At 52.8% G+C, this 19,642-nt stretch overlaps 1 pseudogene; it reads right to left on the bottom strand.

Annotated features, from left to right (window-relative positions):
- The window catches only part of LOC133343562 (hexokinase-2-like), a 46,122-nt pseudogene that overhangs the window by 13,893 nt on the left and 12,587 nt on the right, over positions 1–19,642 (bottom strand).

Genomic DNA, 19,642 nt, shown 5'->3' with positions numbered 1-19,642 from the left:
CTACGTCCAAGCAGCCCAAGGAGCTGCGGAACGCGGCCTCGGAGGCGCACCCTTGGGCATCGTAGATAATGCCTTGGAGGTCGGGCGTGAACACGGAGCCGATGTTGTCCACGCCGTTGCAGATCAAATGCCGCGTGCAGTGGATGAGCATGAGGTCCTTCCAGTCGGAGGCTAGGATGCCCGTGCCACGATCGCAGAAGACCGGCGTGCCGTCGAGCTCGATGTCGTTGGTCGTGCAGCAGTTGAGAAACCAGTCGTAGGCCGCTGCCGTCTCGGACGGCACCAGCGCCACGGCGAGAAGGACGTTGCGGTTGTTGCCGTCGCGCCCAACGAGGACGAGCATGGTTCCGTTGTAGGCGCGCGCCTTCATGTGCGACCCGTCGATGCCGACGACGCGTTGAAGACTTGGCTGCAACGAGCGTGCGATCGGGTTGCAGATGAACGCACCCCAGAAGATGCCCGCGTCTTCTCGCACACTGCAGGTCGTCGCGTTGAGCTTGCCGAACGTCTCCACCAGCGAGTTGATGAACTCGAAGCCTGCATGGGCCGCACTCTCGTTCGCCGCGATGCACGTGTCCTTGGCGCGGTACATCATCCGGGTCGGGACAATGACGCGAGCAACGTCGGCGACCTGGGCAATGACAGTCAGTGCGGAGGTACGGGGGTTGGTGCGAAAGGCCGAACGGGCTGTCGTGTTCGCCTCCACTTGGCGCTGCGTGATCTTGGTAGTGCCCGTGCAGCCGTGGTGATCCGTGCACAGCGCCGAGACGCGGAAGCCGCGTCGTTCCCCCGTGAGCTTCGTCAGCTTCACCTTGAAGGAACAAGGTGTTGAACTAGAGCAGACGATGGCAACGTGCCGTCCGCCGCTTCGCTTGAGGTCAAGGACCGCGCGCTTGCCTTGTTGCAAAGCAAAGTCTTGGATGCCGTGGATGGCCTCGCGGCGCGTGGTAAAAGTCTTCTTGGGGTGGAGGGTTGCCATTCGAATGTGAGCCGCTCCTCCACCTGTTTCGTGAAAAATGCTTGTGAAAAATCACGTTTCTACGTCTACTTTCAATTTTTCACGAGACAATATGTCTATTTTCATTGCCAGCAATTTGATTTTTCACACAATATTTCCGCCAATCACCATAACGGTGGGCCAAAGGATTGACCAATCAACGAGATGCGCATTCGTTGGTTTGTTCCGCACCATTGGGACCATGGTCAGGAGCGTCAAGCAGGCTGGTCCATCTCCCAAGGACGTCGCCTTTGTCTCTGTGCTTGGTCGTTTGGCGGGCTATGGTCGAATGCATGGCAAATTTAAGGGTGTACAGTAGCGCGTAGCATCAACCAACAATCCAAAAGTTTGGTATTGACGCGAGTCACTAGTCTAGGTCATCACGCAAGGTGGCAGTGCGCCCGCCTGGTCGCAAGCCCGCCCCGAGCTCACTTCCGAGTCCGAGCCATAGCTTGAAATGTTGGTCGTTGGGGTGCTGGCACACTGTGCCAGCGTACAAATATCAAGTGTGTGTAGTTATATGGTGCTGGCACACTGTGCCAGCATACTAATACCAAGTGTTTAGATGAATGGGGTGCTGGCACAGTGTGCCAGTATACAAATACCAAGTGTTTAGATGAATGGGGTGCTGGCACACTGTGCTAGTATACAATTATCAAGTGTATTTGACAAATGTCAAAACTGGGTGCACCCTGAGTGTCCAAAACTCAAGTTTTTGGCCACCCAGGGTGCACCCAGTTTTGACATTTGGGATCCAGTTTTGTCGGCAAAAGTTAAAAACCACCCAGTTTTGACATTTTCCCCTAACAACACCTTATATACAACAGAGGAAGTGGTATCTATTGACTCTGTAGTAGTATCTACTGACTGTACCGTAGTATCTACTGAGCCAGTAGTAGCTACTGACTGTGTAGTAGTATTTAGTGACTGGAATAACTACTGACCATAGTAGTATTTACTGGGCCTACAGTAGTATCTACCGACTATATACTCGTAACGACTAACTGTATAGTATCTGCTGACTCTATAGTTGTATCCACTGACTATAGTAGTAACTACAAAATCTATAGCAGTATATACTCACTCTATAATAGTATCTACTGACTCTAGTAGCTACTCACCGTAGCAGTATGTACTGACTGTATAGTAGTATATACTGACTGTAGCAGTATTGACTGACTGTAGTGGTATATACTGACTGTTTTAGTATTTACTATAGCGGTATCTACCAACTCGATAGCAGTATCTACTATCACTACAGCAGTGTATACCGACTGAGGTCGTACCTGCTATCACTACAGCAGTGCATACTGCTGTGTTGGTACCTGTTATGATGACAGCAGTGCATATTGTGGTGGAACCTGCTATGATTACAGCAGTGCATACTGCTGTGGTGGTATCTGCTATGATTACAGCAGTGCATACTGCTGTGTTGGTACCTGCTATGATTACAGCAGTGCATACTGCTGTGTTGGTACCTGCTATGATTACAGCAGTGCATACTGCTGTGGTGGTATCTGCTATGATGAGAGGAGTACATATTGTGGTGGTGGTACCTGGTATGATAACAGCAGTGCATATTGACTGTACTCATCATTCACCCTCACCATTCACCACTCACAACTCACCCTCACCACTCATCCTCACCACTCACCACTCCCACTCACTATTCACCATTCACCCTCACAACTCACCAATCACCACTCACCCTCACCACTCACTCTCACCACTAACCCTCACCACTAACCCTCACCACTCTCACTCACCACTCTCCCTCACCACTCACCACTCACTCTCACCATTCACCCTCCCCATTCAGCCTCACCACTCACCCTCACCACTCACCCTCACCACTCACCGTCACAACCACCACTCACCCTCACCACTCAACTTCACCCTCACTACTCACCATTCATCCTCACCAATCACCACTGACCAATCACCACTCACCACTCTCCACTAACCCTCACCACTCAACCTCACCACTCACCCTCAAAACTAACCACTCTCTCACCACTCACCCTCACCACTCAGCACTCACCCTCACCACTCACCCTCACCACTCACCCTCACCACTCACCCCTCACCGCTCACCACTCACCCATCACCACTCACCACTCATCCTCACCAATCACACCCTCATCAATCACCACTCACCCTCACTGCTCGCCACTCAACCTCACCACTCACGCTCGCCCTCACCACTCACCCCTCACTAATCACCACTAACAACCGCCACTCACCCTCCCCACTCACCCTCACCAATCACCACTCACCCTCACCACTTACCACTCACCCTCACCACTCACTACTCACCCTCACCACTCTCCCTCACCACTCTCACTCACCACTCTCCCTCACCACTCTCCCTCACCAATCACCACTCACCCTCACCACTTACCACTCACCCTCACCACTCACTACTCTCCCTCACCACTCTCCCTCACCACTCTCCCTCACCAGTCACGCTCACCACTCACCACTCACGCTCACCACTCACCCTCACTACTCACCCTAACCACTCACCACTCACCCTCAACACTCACCCTCACCGCTCACCACTCACCCTCACCACTCACCCTGACCACTCACCACTCATCCTCACCAATCACACCCTCACCAATCACCACTCACCCTCACTGCTCACCCTCACCGCTCACCCTCACCACTCACCCTAACCACTCACGCTCACCCTCACCACTCACCCCTCACTAATCACCACTCACAACCGCCACTCACCCTCACCAATCACCACTCACCCTCACTACTCACCCTCACCACTCACCCTCACAACAACCACTCACCCTCACTACTCATCCTCACCAATCGCACCCTCACCCTCACCACTCATCCTCACCAATCACACCCTCACCAATCACCACTCACCCTCACCACTTGCCACTCACCCTCACCACTCACCCTCACCATTCACCCTCACCACTCTCCCTCACCACTCTCCCTCACCACTCACCAGTCACGCTCACCACTCACCCTCACTACTCACCACTCACCCTCAACACTCACCCTCACCTCTCACCACTCACCCTCACCACTCACCCTGACCACTCACCACTCATCCTCACCAATCACACCCTCACCAATCACCACTCACCCTCACTGCTCACCCTCACCACTCACCCTCACCATTCACCACTCACGCTCACCCTCACCACACACCCCTCACTAATCACCACTCACAACCGCCACTCACCCTCACCACTCACCCCTCATCCTCACCAATCACACCCTCAACAATCACCACTCACCCTCATCACTCACGCTCAACACTCTCCCTTACCACTCATGCTCACCACTAACCCTCACCACTCACCCTCACCACTCACTAATCACCTCTCACAACCGTCACTCACCCTCACCACTCACTCTTACCACTCACCCTCATCACTCACCCTCACCACTCACCCTCACAACAACCACTCACCCTCACTACTCATCCTCACCAATCGCACCCTCACCAATCACCACTCACCCTCACTGCTCACCCTCACCGCTCACCACTCAACCTCACCCTCGCCACTCACACTCACGCTCACCACTCACCCCTCACTAATCACCACTCACAACTGCCACTCACCCTCCCCACTCACCCTCACCAATCACCACTCACCCTCACCACTCACCCTCACCATTCACCCTCACCACTCACCCTCACCATTCACCCTCACCACTTTCCCTCACCACTCTCCCTCACCACTCACCCTCACCACTCACCAGTCACGCTCACCACACACCCTCACTACTCACCACTCACCCTCAACACTCACCCTCACCGCTCACCACTCACCCTCAACACTCACCCTCGCCGCTCACCACTCACCCTCACCACTCACCCTGACCACTCACCACTCATCCTCACCAATCACACCCTCACCAATCACCACTCACCCTCACTGCTCACCCTCACCGCTCACCCTCACCACTCACCCTCACCACTCACGCTCACCCTCACCACTCACCCCTCACTAATCACCACTCTCAACCGCCACTCACCCTCACCACTCACCACTCACCCTCACCACTCACCCCTCACTAATCACCACTAACCCTCACCACTCACCCTCACCACTCACTAATCACCTCTCACAACCGTCACTCACCCTCACCACTCACTCTTACCACTCACCCTCACCACTCACCCTCACAACAACCACTCACCCTCACAACAACCACTCACCCTCACTACTCACCCTCACCACTCATCCTCACCAATCACACCCTCACCAATCACCACTCACCCTCACTGCTCGCCACTCAACCTCACCACTCACGCTCGCCCTCACCACTCACCCCTCACTAATCACCACTAACAACCGCCACTCACCCTCCCCACTCACCCTCACCAATCACCACTCACCCTCACCACTTACCACTCACCCTCACCACTCACTACTCACCCTCACCACTCTCCCTCACCACTCTCACTCACCACTCTCCCTCACCACTCTCCCTCACCACTCTCCCTCACCAATCAGCACTCACCCTCACCACTTACCACTCACCCTCACCATTCACTACTCTCCCTCACCACTCTCCCTCACCACTCTCCCTCACCAGTCACGCTCACCACTCACCACTCACGCTCACCACTCACCCTCACTACTCACCCTAACCACTCACCACTCACCCTCAACACTCACCCTCACCGCTCACCACTCACCCTCACCACTCACCCTGACCACTCACCACTCATCCTCACCAATCACACCCTCACCAATCACCACTCACCCTCACTGCTCACCCTCACCGCTCACCCTCACCACTCACCCTAACCACTCACGCTCACCCTCACCACTCACCCCTCACTAATCACCACTCACAACCGCCACTCACCCTCACCAATCACCACTTACCCTCACTACTCACCACTCATCCTCACCAATCACACCCTCAACAATCACCACTCACCCTCACCACTCACGCTCAACACTCACCCTCGCCACTCATGCTCACCACTAACCCTCACCACTCACCCTCACCACTCACTAATCACCTCTCACAACCGCCACTCACCCTCACCACTCACTCTTACCACTCACCCTCACCACTCACGCTCACCCTCACCACTCACCCCTCACTAATCACCACTAACAACCGCCACTCACCCTCCCCACTCACCAATCACCACTCTCCCCTCACCACTCACCCCTCACCACTCACCACTCACCCCTCACCACTCACCCCTCACCACTCACCCCTCACCACTCACCCCTCACCCCTCACCGCTCACCGCTCACCGCTCACCCTCACCGCTCACCCCTCACCGCTCACCGCTCACCCCTCACCGCTCACCCCTCACCGCTCACCCCTCACCCCTCACCACTCACCCCTCACCACTCACCCCTCACCACTCACCACTCACCCCTCACCCCTCACCACTCACCCCTCACCACTCACCCCTCACCCCTCACCACTCACCCCTCACCACTCACCCCTCACCACTCACCACTCACCCCTCACCCCTCACCGCTCACCCCTCACCGCTCACCCCTCACCCCTCACCGCTCACCCCTCACCACTCACCCCTCACCACTCACCCCTCACCACTCACCCCTCACCACTCACCCCTCACCACTCACCCTCAACACTCACCCTCACCTCTCACCACTCACCCTCACCACTCACCCTGACCACTCACCACTCATCCTCACCAATCACACCCTCACCAATCACCACTCACCCTCACTGCTCACCCTCACCACTCACCCTCACCATTCACCACTCACGCTCACCCTCACCACACACCCCTCACTAATCACCACTCACAACCGCCACTCACCCTCACCACTCACCCCTCATCCTCACCAATCACACCCTCAACAATCACCACTCACCCTCACCACTCACGCTCAACACTCTCCCTTACCACTCATGCTCACCACTAACCCTCACCACTCACCCTCACCACTCACTAATCACCTCTCACAACCGTCACTCACCCTCACCACTCACTCTTACCACTCACCCTCATCACTCACCCTCACCACTCACCCTCACAACAACCACTCACCCTCACTACTCATCCTCACCAATCGCACCCTCACCAATCACCACTCACCCTCACTGCTCACCCTCACCGCTCACCACTCAACCTCACCCTCGCCACTCACACTCACGCTCACCACTCACCCCTCACTAATCACCACTCACAACTGCCACTCACCCTCCCCACTCACCCTCACCAATCACCACTCACCCTCACCACTCACCCTCACCATTCACCCTCACCACTCACCCTCACCATTCACCCTCACCACTTTCCCTCACCACTCTCCCTCACCACTCACCCTCACCACTCACCAGTCACGCTCACCACACACCCTCACTACTCACCACTCACCCTCAACACTCACCCTCACCGCTCACCACTCACCCTCAACACTCACCCTCGCCGCTCACCACTCACCCTCACCACTCACCCTGACCACTCACCACTCATCCTCACCAATCACACCCTCACCAATCACCACTCACCCTCACTGCTCACCCTCACCGCTCACCCTCACCACTCACCCTCACCACTCACGCTCACCCTCACCACTCACCCCTCACTAATCACCACTCTCAACCGCCACTCACCCTCACCACTCACCACTCACCCTCACCACTCACCCCTCACTAATCACCACTAACCCTCACCACTCACCCTCACCACTCACTAATCACCTCTCACAACCGTCACTCACCCTCACCACTCACTCTTACCACTCACCCTCACCACTCACCCTCACAACAACCACTCACCCTCACAACAACCACTCACCCTCACTACTCACCCTCACCACTCATCCTCACCAATCACACCCTCACCAATCACCACTCACCCTCACTGCTCGCCACTCAACCTCACCACTCACGCTCGCCCTCACCACTCACCCCTCACTAATCACCACTAACAACCGCCACTCACCCTCCCCACTCACCCTCACCAATCACCACTCACCCTCACCACTTACCACTCACCCTCACCACTCACTACTCTCCCTCACCACTCTCCCTCACCACTCTCCCTCACCAGTCACGCTCACCACTCACCACTCACGCTCACCACTCACCCTCACTACTCACCCTAACCACTCACCACTCACCCTCAACACTCACCCTCACCGCTCACCACTCACCCTCACCACTCACCCTGACCACTCACCACTCATCCTCACCAATCACACCCTCACCAATCACCACTCACCCTCACTGCTCACCCTCACCACTCACCCTCACCATTCACCACTCACGCTCACCCTCACCACACACCCCTCACTAATCACCACTCACAACCGCCACTCACCCTCACCACTCACCCCTCATCCTCACCAATCACACCCTCAACAATCACCACTCACCCTCACCACTCACGCTCAACACTCTCCCTTACCACTCATGCTCACCACTAACCCTCACCACTCACCACTCACTAATCACCTCTCACAACCGTCACTCACCCTCACCACTCACTCTTACCACTCACCCTCATCACTCACCCTCACCACTCACCCTCACAACAACCACTCACCCTCACTACTCATCCTCACCAATCGCACCCTCACCAATCACCACTCACCCTCACTGCTCACCCTCACCGCTCACCACTCAACCTCACCCTCGCCACTCACACTCACGCTCACCACTCACCCCTCACTAATCACCACTCACAACTGCCACTCACCCTCCCCACTCACCCTCACCAATCACCACTCACCCTCACCACTCACCCTCACCATTCACCCTCACCACTCACCCTCACCATTCACCCTCACCACTTTCCCTCACCACTCTCCCTCACCACTCACACTCACCAGTCACGCTCACCACACACCCTCACTACTCACCACTCACCCTCAACACTCACCCTCACCGCTCACCACTCACCCTCAACACTCACCCTCGCCGCTCACCACTCACCCTCACCACTCACCCTGACCACTCACCACTCATCCTCACCAATCACACCCTCACCAATCACCACTCACCCTCACTGCTCACCCTCACCGCTCACCCTCACCACTCACCCTCACCACTCACGCTCACCCTCACCACTCACCCCTCACTAATCACCACTCTCAACCGCCACTCACCCTCACCACTCACCACTCACCCTCACCACTCACCCCTCACTAATCACCACTAACCCTCACCACTCACCCTCACCACTCACTAATCACCTCTCACAACCGTCACTCACCCTCACCACTCACTCTTACCACTCACCCTCACCACTCACCCTCACAACAACCACTCACCCTCACAACAACCACTCACCCTCACTACTCACCCTCACCACTCATCCTCACCAATCACACCCTCACCAATCACCACTCACCCTCACTGCTCGCCACTCAACCTCACCACTCACGCTCGCCCTCACCACTCACCCCTCACTAATCACCACTAACAACCGCCACTCACCCTCCCCACTCACCCTCACCAATCACCACTCACCCTCACCACTTACTACTCACCCTCACCACTCACTACTCACCCTCACCACTCTCCCTCACCACTCTCACTCACCACTCTCCCTCACCACTCTCCCTCACCACTCTCCCTCACCAATCACCACTCACCCTCACCACTTACCACTCACCCTCACCACTCACTACTCTCCCTCACCACTCTCCCTCACCACTCTCCCTCACCAGTCACGCTCACCACTCACCACTCACGCTCACCACTCACCCTCACTACTCACCCTAACCACTCACCACTCACCCTCAACACTCACCCTCACCGCTCACCACTCACCCTCACCACTCACCCTGACCACTCACCACTCATCCTCACCAATCACACCCTCACCAATCACCACTCACCCTCACTGCTCACCCTCACCGCTCACCCTCACCACTCACCCTAACCACTCACGCTCACCCTCACCACTCACCCCTCACTAATCACCACTCACAACCGCCACTCACCCTCATCAATCACCACTCACCCTCACTACTCACCACTCATCCTCACCAATCACACCCTCAACAATCACCACTCACCCTCACCACTCACGCTCAACACTCACCCTCGCCACTCATGCTCACCACTAACCCTCACCACTCACCCTCACCACTCACTAATCACCTCTCACAACCGCCACTCACCCTCACCACTCACTCTTACCACTCACCCTCACCACTCACGCTCACCCTCACCACTCACCCCTCACTAATCACCACTAACAACCGCCACTCACCCTCCCCACTCACCAATCACCACTCTCCCCTCACCACTCACCCCTCACCACTCACCACTCACCCCTCACCACTCACCCCTCACCCCTCACCCCTCACCCCTCACCACTCACCCCTCACCCCTCACCGCTCACCGCTCACCCCTCACCGCTCACCCCTCACCGCTCACCACTCACCCCTCACCCCTCACCGCTCACCCCTCACCGCTCACCCCTCACCCCTCACCGCTCACCCCTCACCACTCACCCCTCACCACTCACCCTCACCACTCACCCCTCACCCCTCACCACTCACCCCTCACCACTCACCCTCACCCTCACCACTCACCCCTCACCACTCACCCCTCACCCCTCACCACTCACCCCTCACCACTCACCCCTCACCACTCACCCCTCACCACTCACCCCTCACCCCTCACCACTCACCCCTCACCACTCAACCCTCACCCCTCACCACTCACCCCTCACCACTCACCCCTCACCCCTCACCCCTCACCACTCACCCCTCACCCCACACCCCTCACCACTCACCCCTCACCACTCACCCCTCACCACTCACCACTCACCCCTCACCACTCACCCCTCACCACTCACCCCTCACCACTCACCCCTCACCCCTCACCACTCACCCCTCACCCCTCACCACTCACCCCTCACCACTCACCCCTCACCACTCACCCCTCACCACTCACCCCTCACCCCTCACCACTCACCCCTCACCACTCACCCCTCACCACTCACCACTCACCCCTCACCATTCTCCCCCTCACCACATGTTAAGCGCGATCCTAAAGGAATCTACAACCTTCGATGATTCCTTTGCGCGATTCAAAGAATCGATTCTTGGCGCATAGGAGGTTTCCATTTTTAATTACAGAGTTTTATTTTCATTGTTATGTTATGTTTTAAAGTTTTCAGGAGTTTTTAATTATATTTTAGCCCCAGTCAACGCCGGATATTTCCCATTCGTAGCAGTTTATATCAACTCTATAACCAACTTTATTAAACGGAAATAAGGCGATTCTAAATGAATCTACAACCTTCGATTCCTTTTCGCGATTCAGATAATCGATTCTTGGCGCGGTCGGGTTTATAATTTTAATTACACAGTTGTATTTTCATTGGTATGTTATGTTTTAAAGTTTTCAGAAGATTTTTAATGTATTTTTCCCCCGGGCAACGCTGGGTATATCGAGTTTATACCACAAAGTCGTCGCCTGACAGACTTGCGTGTCGAGGCCTAGTACCGTGCAGAGCCTCCGGCCTCGCCTAGATTGCCCACCCGGCTGAGGGTGGGTACTGGGGCCCTTACGCCCCCCCCCCCCCCCGCGCTACAATAATACTGTCTAATCGCTATAATTTTATTATCTACCGACTCTATAATAGTAATTGCACACATTGGGGTGGAAGGGGAGTGAAGAGGACGTGAAACTTTGATGAATTTACCTCAGAGTCGCGTGTTAATGCGTGCGCATATTTGTAACGGGAATTAAAAATGGCGTCCACCCCGCAGCGAAGTTGTTGCTACCCGTTGCCAGGGGCAACCGCCGTGGTCCGCGCCGGCCGGCAATATTAAATAAATAAATATTTATTTATATAAATAAATAAAGAGCAATCGCACTAAATCGATAATCGGTCCGATTTAAAGTTTAGAGACGAAAAATCGGAAATGCCTAAGTTTACCGCGGGCCGGGGGCGTGCCCACCTGCAAAATTTAATCTCGGCGAACCCCACGGTCCGAGAGCTAAATCCCCCGGAAGGGAGCATACGCAGACGGACAAACAGACAGACAGACAGACAGACAAAAAATTAATTATATAGGTTAGATTTAATTTTGTTACTTTTTTACCGTTTTAAGTTCACTCGTTTCCGGATAGTTTCATTTCTTTGTGCAAGTTATGATTTTAATGTTAACAATTGATAGTGGAATGTATTACAAATATAAACTTCGTATTAATATAATGGAATTAAGCTGCGGTAACGACGTAAACTATATGAATGCATGCGAGGTATATGGAGGTGTGGGCTATCTGAAATTGTTTTACACAAAACGCTATTTTTGCGGGTTATATGCGTATGCGGGTTATATGCGTATGTGGGGTATATACGTCTGCGGGTTATATGCGTCTGCGGGCTATATGCGTATGCGGGCTATATGCGGGAAAACACGGAAAATCTTTTTGAAGATGAAAGCCTCGCGCCGGCCACTCCCTAGTAGCTTCACCAGCATCACGATGAAGTTCTCACCCTCGAGCTCCAGCGTCAGGAGCTCTCCCTTCTCTGCCAGTGTGATAGGATGGCATGCAGGGTTATTGGCACAGGCTCATTACTGTAGACAAGCTTTATGCTGAGGTGTCAGCAAAATAAAAAATGCCTCTATCCTGCAGTGCTGAACAGCTATGAAACGTGGGCCATTATGTGCCAAGTATAAGATGATGGAGAATGGTGTTTGAAAGTTCACTAAATAAAAACCATAAAAGCACGTGCCACCACCATCTCCGTACACCACTCACCATTGCCATTGGAGATGGTGCGCACATAGGAGGGAAGCATCTTTACAGAGGCTTCTTTGTAGCTCTCACATTTGAGTCCACGCTCAATCTCGCGCAGATGTCGCTTCACATCCTTCAGCACCTTGTGGTCCAGCTTGAGTAGTGCGAGCTTCTCATCAATCTGATGGCGCTGGTGAGCAAGCCGGTATGCCACGGCTGTCACCATAGCGGCACCCTTCCCACTGCCATCTTCGGACAAGATGAAGCGAACCTCACATTCAAGAGCGAGGCGCCGCAAGGCATCCTGGAGCCTGTGACTGTACCTACAGCCGGCACATGCAGCACGGGGAGTTCAATGATGGCGTCAGTTCCAAGACTGTTAGGGCACTCAGCAGACTGTTGCAATCCAGAGGTGTCGTGAGTTTTGTATTGCTGTTTATATCAACTCTATAACCAACTTTATTAAACGGAAATAAGGCGATTCTAAATGAATCTACAACCTTCGATTCCTTTTCGCGATTCAGAGAATCGATTCTTGGCACGGTCGGGTTTATCATTTTAATTACACAGTTGTATTTTCATTGGTATGTTATGTTTTAAAGTTTTCAGAAGATTTTAAATGTATTTTTCCCCCGGGCAACGCTGGGTATATCGAGTTTATACCACAAAGTCGTCGCCTGACAGACTTGCGTGTCGAGGCCTAGTACCGTGCAGAGCCTCCGGCCTCGCCTAGATTGCCCACCCGGCTGAGGGTGGGTACTGGGGCCCTTACGCCCCCCCCCCCCCCCGCGCTACAATAATACTGTCTAATCGCTATAATTTTATTATCTACCGACCCTATAATAGTAATTGCACACATTGGGGTGGAAGGGGAGTGAAGAGGACGTGAAACTTTGATGAATTTACCTCAGAGTCGCGTGTTAATGCGTGCGCATATTTGTAACGGGAATTAAAAATGGCGTCCACCCCGCAGCGAAGTTGTTGCTACCCGTTGCCAGGGGCAACCGCCGTGGTCCGTGCCGGCCGGCAATATTAAATAAATAAATATATATTTATATAACTAAATAAAGAGCAATCGCACTAAATCGATAATCGGTCCGATTTAAAGTTTAGAGACGAAAAATCGAAAATGCCTAAGTTTACCGCGGGCCGGGGGCGTGCCCACCTGCAAAATTTAATCTCGGCGAACCCCACGGTCCGAGAGCTAAATCCCCCGGAAGGGAGCGTACGCAGACGGACAAACAGACAGACAGACAGATAGACAGACAGACAGACAAAAAATGAATTATATAGGTTAGATTTAATTTTGTTACTTTTTTACCGTTTTAAGTTCACTCGTTTCCGGATAGTTTCATTTCTTTGTGCAAGTTATGATTTTAATGTTAACAATTGATAGTGGAATGTATTACAAATATAAACTTCGTATTAATATAATGGAATTAAGCTGCGGTAACGACGTAAACTATATGAATGCATGCGAGGTATATGGAGGTGTGGGCTATCTGAAATTGTTTTACACAAAACGCTATTTTTGCGGGTTATATGCGTATGCGGGTTATATGCGTATGTGGGGTATATACGTCTGCGGGTTATATGCGTCTGCGGGCTATATGCGTATGCGGGCTATATGCGGGAAAACACGGAAAATCTTTTTGAAGATGAAAGCCTCGCGCCGGCCACTCCCTAGTAGCTTCACCAGCATCACGATGAAGTTCTCACCCTCGAGCTCCAGCGTCAGGAGCTCTCCCTTCTCTGCCAGTGTGATAGGATGGCATGCAGGGTTATTGGCACAGGCTCATTACTGTAGACAAGCTTTATGCTGAGGTGTCAGCAAAATAAAAAATGCCTCTATCCTGCAGTGCTGAACAGCTATGAAACGTGGGCCATTATGTGCCAAGTATAAGATGATGGAGAATGGTGTTTGAAAGTTCACTAAATAAAAACCATAAAAGCACGTGCCACCACCATCTCCGTACACCACTCACCATTGCCATTGGAGATGGTGCGCACATAGGAGGGAAGCATCTTTACAGAGGCTTCTTTGTGGCTCTCACATTTGAGTCCACGCTCAATCTCGCGCAGATGTCGCTTCACATCCTTCAGCACCTTGTGGTCCAGCTTGAGTAGTGCGAGCTTCTCATCAATCTGACGGCGCTGGTGAGCAAGCCGGTATGCCACGGCTGTCACCATAGCGGCACCCTTCCCACTGCCATCTTCGGACAAGATGAAGCGAACCTCACATTCAAGAGCGAGGCGCCGCAAGGCATCCTGGAGCCTGTGACTGTACCTACAGCCGGCACATGCAGCACGGGGAGTTCAATGATGGCGTCAGTTCCAAGACTGTTAGGGCACTCAGCAGACTGTTGCAATCCAGAGGTGTCGTGAGTTTTGTATTGCTGAGTGTTGGGGTGATATTGCCAAGTGTAGTGAAACATATTGTTCGTCATATAGTTGCTATAGACTGGTTTAAGAATGATGCATTAGTGACTCAAGAGATTGGACCTGAAGACATACGTGCACATTACGCCACATCCAGACAGCAGTAAGAAATATGTTCCCGGGCCCCAATTAAGTGCTGGACAGGCTGAAGACCGATTGAGCTGTGTGGCGTTTTGGGGTGCGTGGGTTTATGCCATGTCTCTGGTCATTGTTGCAGAAACATAAAGGCTCCCAGGAAGAGCTCATTGAACATGACCCACTCATGTTCTTGCTTCATGAAGTCCAGTCATCTCAACCAGCCATGTGATGCAGAAGGGGACAAGAACACAACTTAACATCAATCTTCCCAAAAATGTTTAGCCTGCATTTTTTTCCCTTATAATCATGACAGGAGAGAGACAGCATGGGCTGGCTAAACGTGATAGCAATGAAGTACACGAGGCCATCAAAATATACAAAAACAGACATAATTTCAACCGTGATGATGGGTACAAACTTAGTAATCATTGGAAAGATGTTATTAACCATGCAAAAAAAAAAGATTTAACTACACATATTTGGAGCATTCCTGGCAGCGATTTCAGCCGCACCACCTCTACATAACAATAGGCTCAGTCAACCATTCTACACAACAAAGACTAATTTCCTGGCAGCGATTTCGGCCGCACCACATCTACATAACAATAGGCTCGAGTCAACCATTCTACACAACAAAGACTCATTTTCTGGCAGCGATTTCAGCCGCATAACCTCTACATAACAAAAAGGCTCAGTCCCTTTTACCTTTACATCATCCGCACCTAGTTTACACAACAAAGGCTCATTCCTAACAGCGTGCTTCAGCCGCACCGAACCTCACAAATATAATATTCAGGGCCTACCTTGGCTCCTCCCACCCTCAACCAGTATATATACAAGGACTGTTTTCTTGGAATTTCTCTCACTTGATACAGCTATCGTGCTGTGACGGTTCCACCTGAAGACGGAAGCTTGTGTTGCCTCCGAAACGTCGTGATTTGTATTTTATTTTTATTTTACTTTTATTAATTAAAACATTTTACCTACGTGACTTTACCGAAAAAACCTAAGAATATAACGACTAAGAATATCCAGCTCTGTTGAACGAAAACAAGCAAATGTCAAATCTCCTGCAGCATCGTTGGTTGTGGGCGTGCCTTGTATCACAGTGCCCTCACTGAGGGTGCAGCTTGTAGACTGCGCCGTCCACACCCACGGTCGTCTGCAGCCGATCCTTGGCCTAGTTTTGCCGAATTCGTGTGACCACGGCAGCCAAGCCGGCGGCACACAGGTGGGCGGAACGAGTAGACACGAGGCAGCAGATCAGACAGGCGGCTTCGCAGTTCTGCACTGAAACTTGCAGCCCCAAGTCCTTGAGGATCTTCTCTGCCTTCTCAAGCCCTACATTTTCCCTGGTGTGCCACAGCATAGCAAAATCACCTGTTAAAATCATCCTTATACCAGACTAAAATATTAAAATACTTTTTAAAATATCAATAAAATTATCATATATCTGATATATTCAATATGTGATGCAGGAGTCTCACTTTTCCATGGCGGACACGAAGTGCATCTCGAATTTTCCCTTGGTACCAAGCGCAGATGGCACCTTTCCTCCAAAAAGCAGCTGCTCCTCCGTAAGCTTCACCAACACCAAGCGCACAATCTCACCCAAGTACATGCCGCTGATCATCTTCTCGTACCTACTCAACCAACAGCACGCAACAGCACACCACCATGCTCCACTCTCACTGCCGTTTCATGGCACGCCGGACAGTGTCATAATGCAACCCAGCCAGTGCCGGTACCATGAGGGTGACATACAGCTGCTTGCCGGGGTTGAGAGAGTCGTGGTCGAGCTCGCGATCAAACTCGGTGAGCACATCATCGAGCGCCCCATCGTCCTCGAAGGCGCCCCACTCTGTGTTGACGCACATGCGGCCCTCGTCGCCTTCCACCAGCTCCACGTTGCTCAGCTCCTCCATGTAGCACACGTTGGTGCCCGTGCCTACAGCAGTCGCGCAGCGCACACAGACATACACGCTCGCACATCACTACCTGTATTTTATACAGTAGGGAGTTGATCAGCATTTATTTGCTGATGTTGGGGTTGGCGAGTGAGCCAGTGAACGGCTTCAGGAGCAGCCTGGTGAATATCTAAAACGCTGCCAGTAAATTATCGCAGCGGGTAGTAGAGTTACTACGTGGTCCATGGTTTAAGATCGGTGACTACGTTGGGCTATTCTAGGTTGTCAATTAATGTAGGAGATAGCCGTGCAGGCCGTGCAATGTTCTAATTCTCTTACAGACCATTGGTGAGCTGTAACCCAAAGGATCTACTGTGGAGTTCCAGGTTCCGCTGACCTGAGCCTCAGGATTGAAAGAGAGGACTTTGAGAGCTTCCACTCAATCCCATAGCGAGTTGTGGGACGTTAATCTAAACCTTGGGATGTTCTGAAGATCCACGCCACTACTGGGACCTCAGTTGAGGTCAGAGATGTGGACAATGCAAGCACGGTGCGCGGAGTGTGGTGGTAACTTCCGCCAGAGTCGTGTTGACAAGTGTGTGTGAGACTTGCTGACAATGAGGCCGAATTCACAACGTTGGTCATCGTAGGCCACATGTCATCATGGTGCCCACAGTATCATTCACCACGGCCACTACGTCTATGTCAAAGTGCTGTAAGGATATAGTCACACATCATCGTACATCAATTCATGACACTACATGGCAGAACAGAACATGTTACACCTGCACGGCATTCATGCTTCCTGTCGCTAGGCTGCACCCACCCCACGACGCTTGATGGCCTCCCGCAGCAGCTGAACAATATCACGACCCTCCACACCACTTGTCTTCAACCCTTTCGTCCAAGTCAGCAGTGTGCTCTGCCAAGGACATGACATCACGGTTTAAACAATTTTTCTGCCTTGCAGTACATTTGTGGTGGGTATTGTGAGCCTCTGTAGCGACGAACATGTCTTTAATACCAACTCCAACCCCATATCGCCTCCCTCAACCCCACGGTACCTCATCCAGCCTGGTCTGCTTGCAAGTGTAATAATGTTCTAGGGGACCCTACATCACCCCCCCCCCCCTATACAGCTCGCAGCCGTCCCGGCTGCAAAAAAAACAACAATAAAAGTGTATTTACCCCTTGAACCCGCGTGTGCCTCACAATTTTTTTTTCCAACAATAACAACAACAAGAACACCAACAAGAACCGCAACAGCAAGAAGAGAATTAACCCGTGCACCCCCCCTGAATAAATACGAATACCGTAAGAGCACCCTATATACAATTTGTAGGAGAACACACCACACACACAACACACAATGAACACAACATATGTACAATCCAATGTGCAGGAAACACACCACCCACACAACACACAATGAACACAACATATGTACATTTCTCCGGGCCTCACAAAAGTCTGCGCATTTTTGCGCGCGTTCTTGCAGCAGGCCCGTCACACGGGGCAACCCCGGACGGCGGACTGTTGGGTGGCAACCGTCCGTGTCCGAGTGAGTCACTTTCCGTTGCCGCGTGACCCTTGGCATCCCCAGGAGGGGTTGTCGGGCGTGAGCCCGTCACTTCCGGTGCACCTGGGGGCGGGACAGCTGGCAGCACGTTAGGTGAGAGCAGCGGAGACGGACCCTGTGAGTCGGCGGACCCCCCACATGTCTGGCCACGCGTGTGTGAAGTGGGAACTCGGACCGCAACGAAGGGTTTCAATCTGGAGGGGTGCACAAACCACCGCCGCTTCCCCCATTTGATGCGTACACACTGAGGCCGCAAAACCTGAACCACCTCCACAGGGCCTCGCCACGGCCGCACCAGTTTAGAGGAGGTTGCAAGCGGTACCTGTGGACAGTGTAACCATGCCTTGTCACCCGCTTTCCACTGCAGTACGTGCGCCCGACCCAGCCTGAGCCTCTCGTTAGCCTTCTGGCGGAGGTCGGAATTTTGCATAGCAGCCTCCCGTGCCTCTGTTAATTTAGCAATATTGAATTTAACGTGGTCAGCCAATTTAGTTTTACCCCGCGGCGCGGAGATCTGCAGCTGGGTCTGAACAGGCGGGTCAGGTTCGCGGCCGTACATCAAGAAGGGGGAAAATCCCGTTGCCGCATGGGGAGCCATTCTATATGCTGCCAAGACCCCTTGAATTTGAAGGTCCCAATCGGTCTGTGAGTCCAACAGCATCGACGTGATGGTTCGATGCAGACGCTCGACCATCCCGTCAGTTTGCGGATGATATGGGGAGGTACGAATTTTTTTCGTGCCCAGGAGCTCACAGACTTCTTGGAGAAGTTTACCAGAAAAATTTTTGCCCTGGTCGGTCAGCAGCCGCTCCGGAGCACCTTTGTCCAGGACGTATCCCTGGACAAAGGCCTCCGCAATGGCTGCTGCCGACTGGTTGGCAAGGGGCCAGGCCATAGGCCGGCGCGTAAAATATTCCACCCCGGTCAATAGGTATCTGTTGCCCCTGG

This window comes from Lethenteron reissneri, chromosome 17 (genome assembly GCF_015708825.2).
Source record: "Lethenteron reissneri isolate LAM-NWPU_2019-01 chromosome 17, ASM1570882v1, whole genome shotgun sequence".
NCBI classification, from domain to species: domain Eukaryota; kingdom Metazoa; phylum Chordata; class Hyperoartia; order Petromyzontiformes; family Petromyzontidae; genus Lethenteron; species Lethenteron reissneri.
The sequence above is the reverse complement of the archived record's forward strand: the minus strand, read 5'-3'. Positions and strand labels throughout refer to the sequence as shown.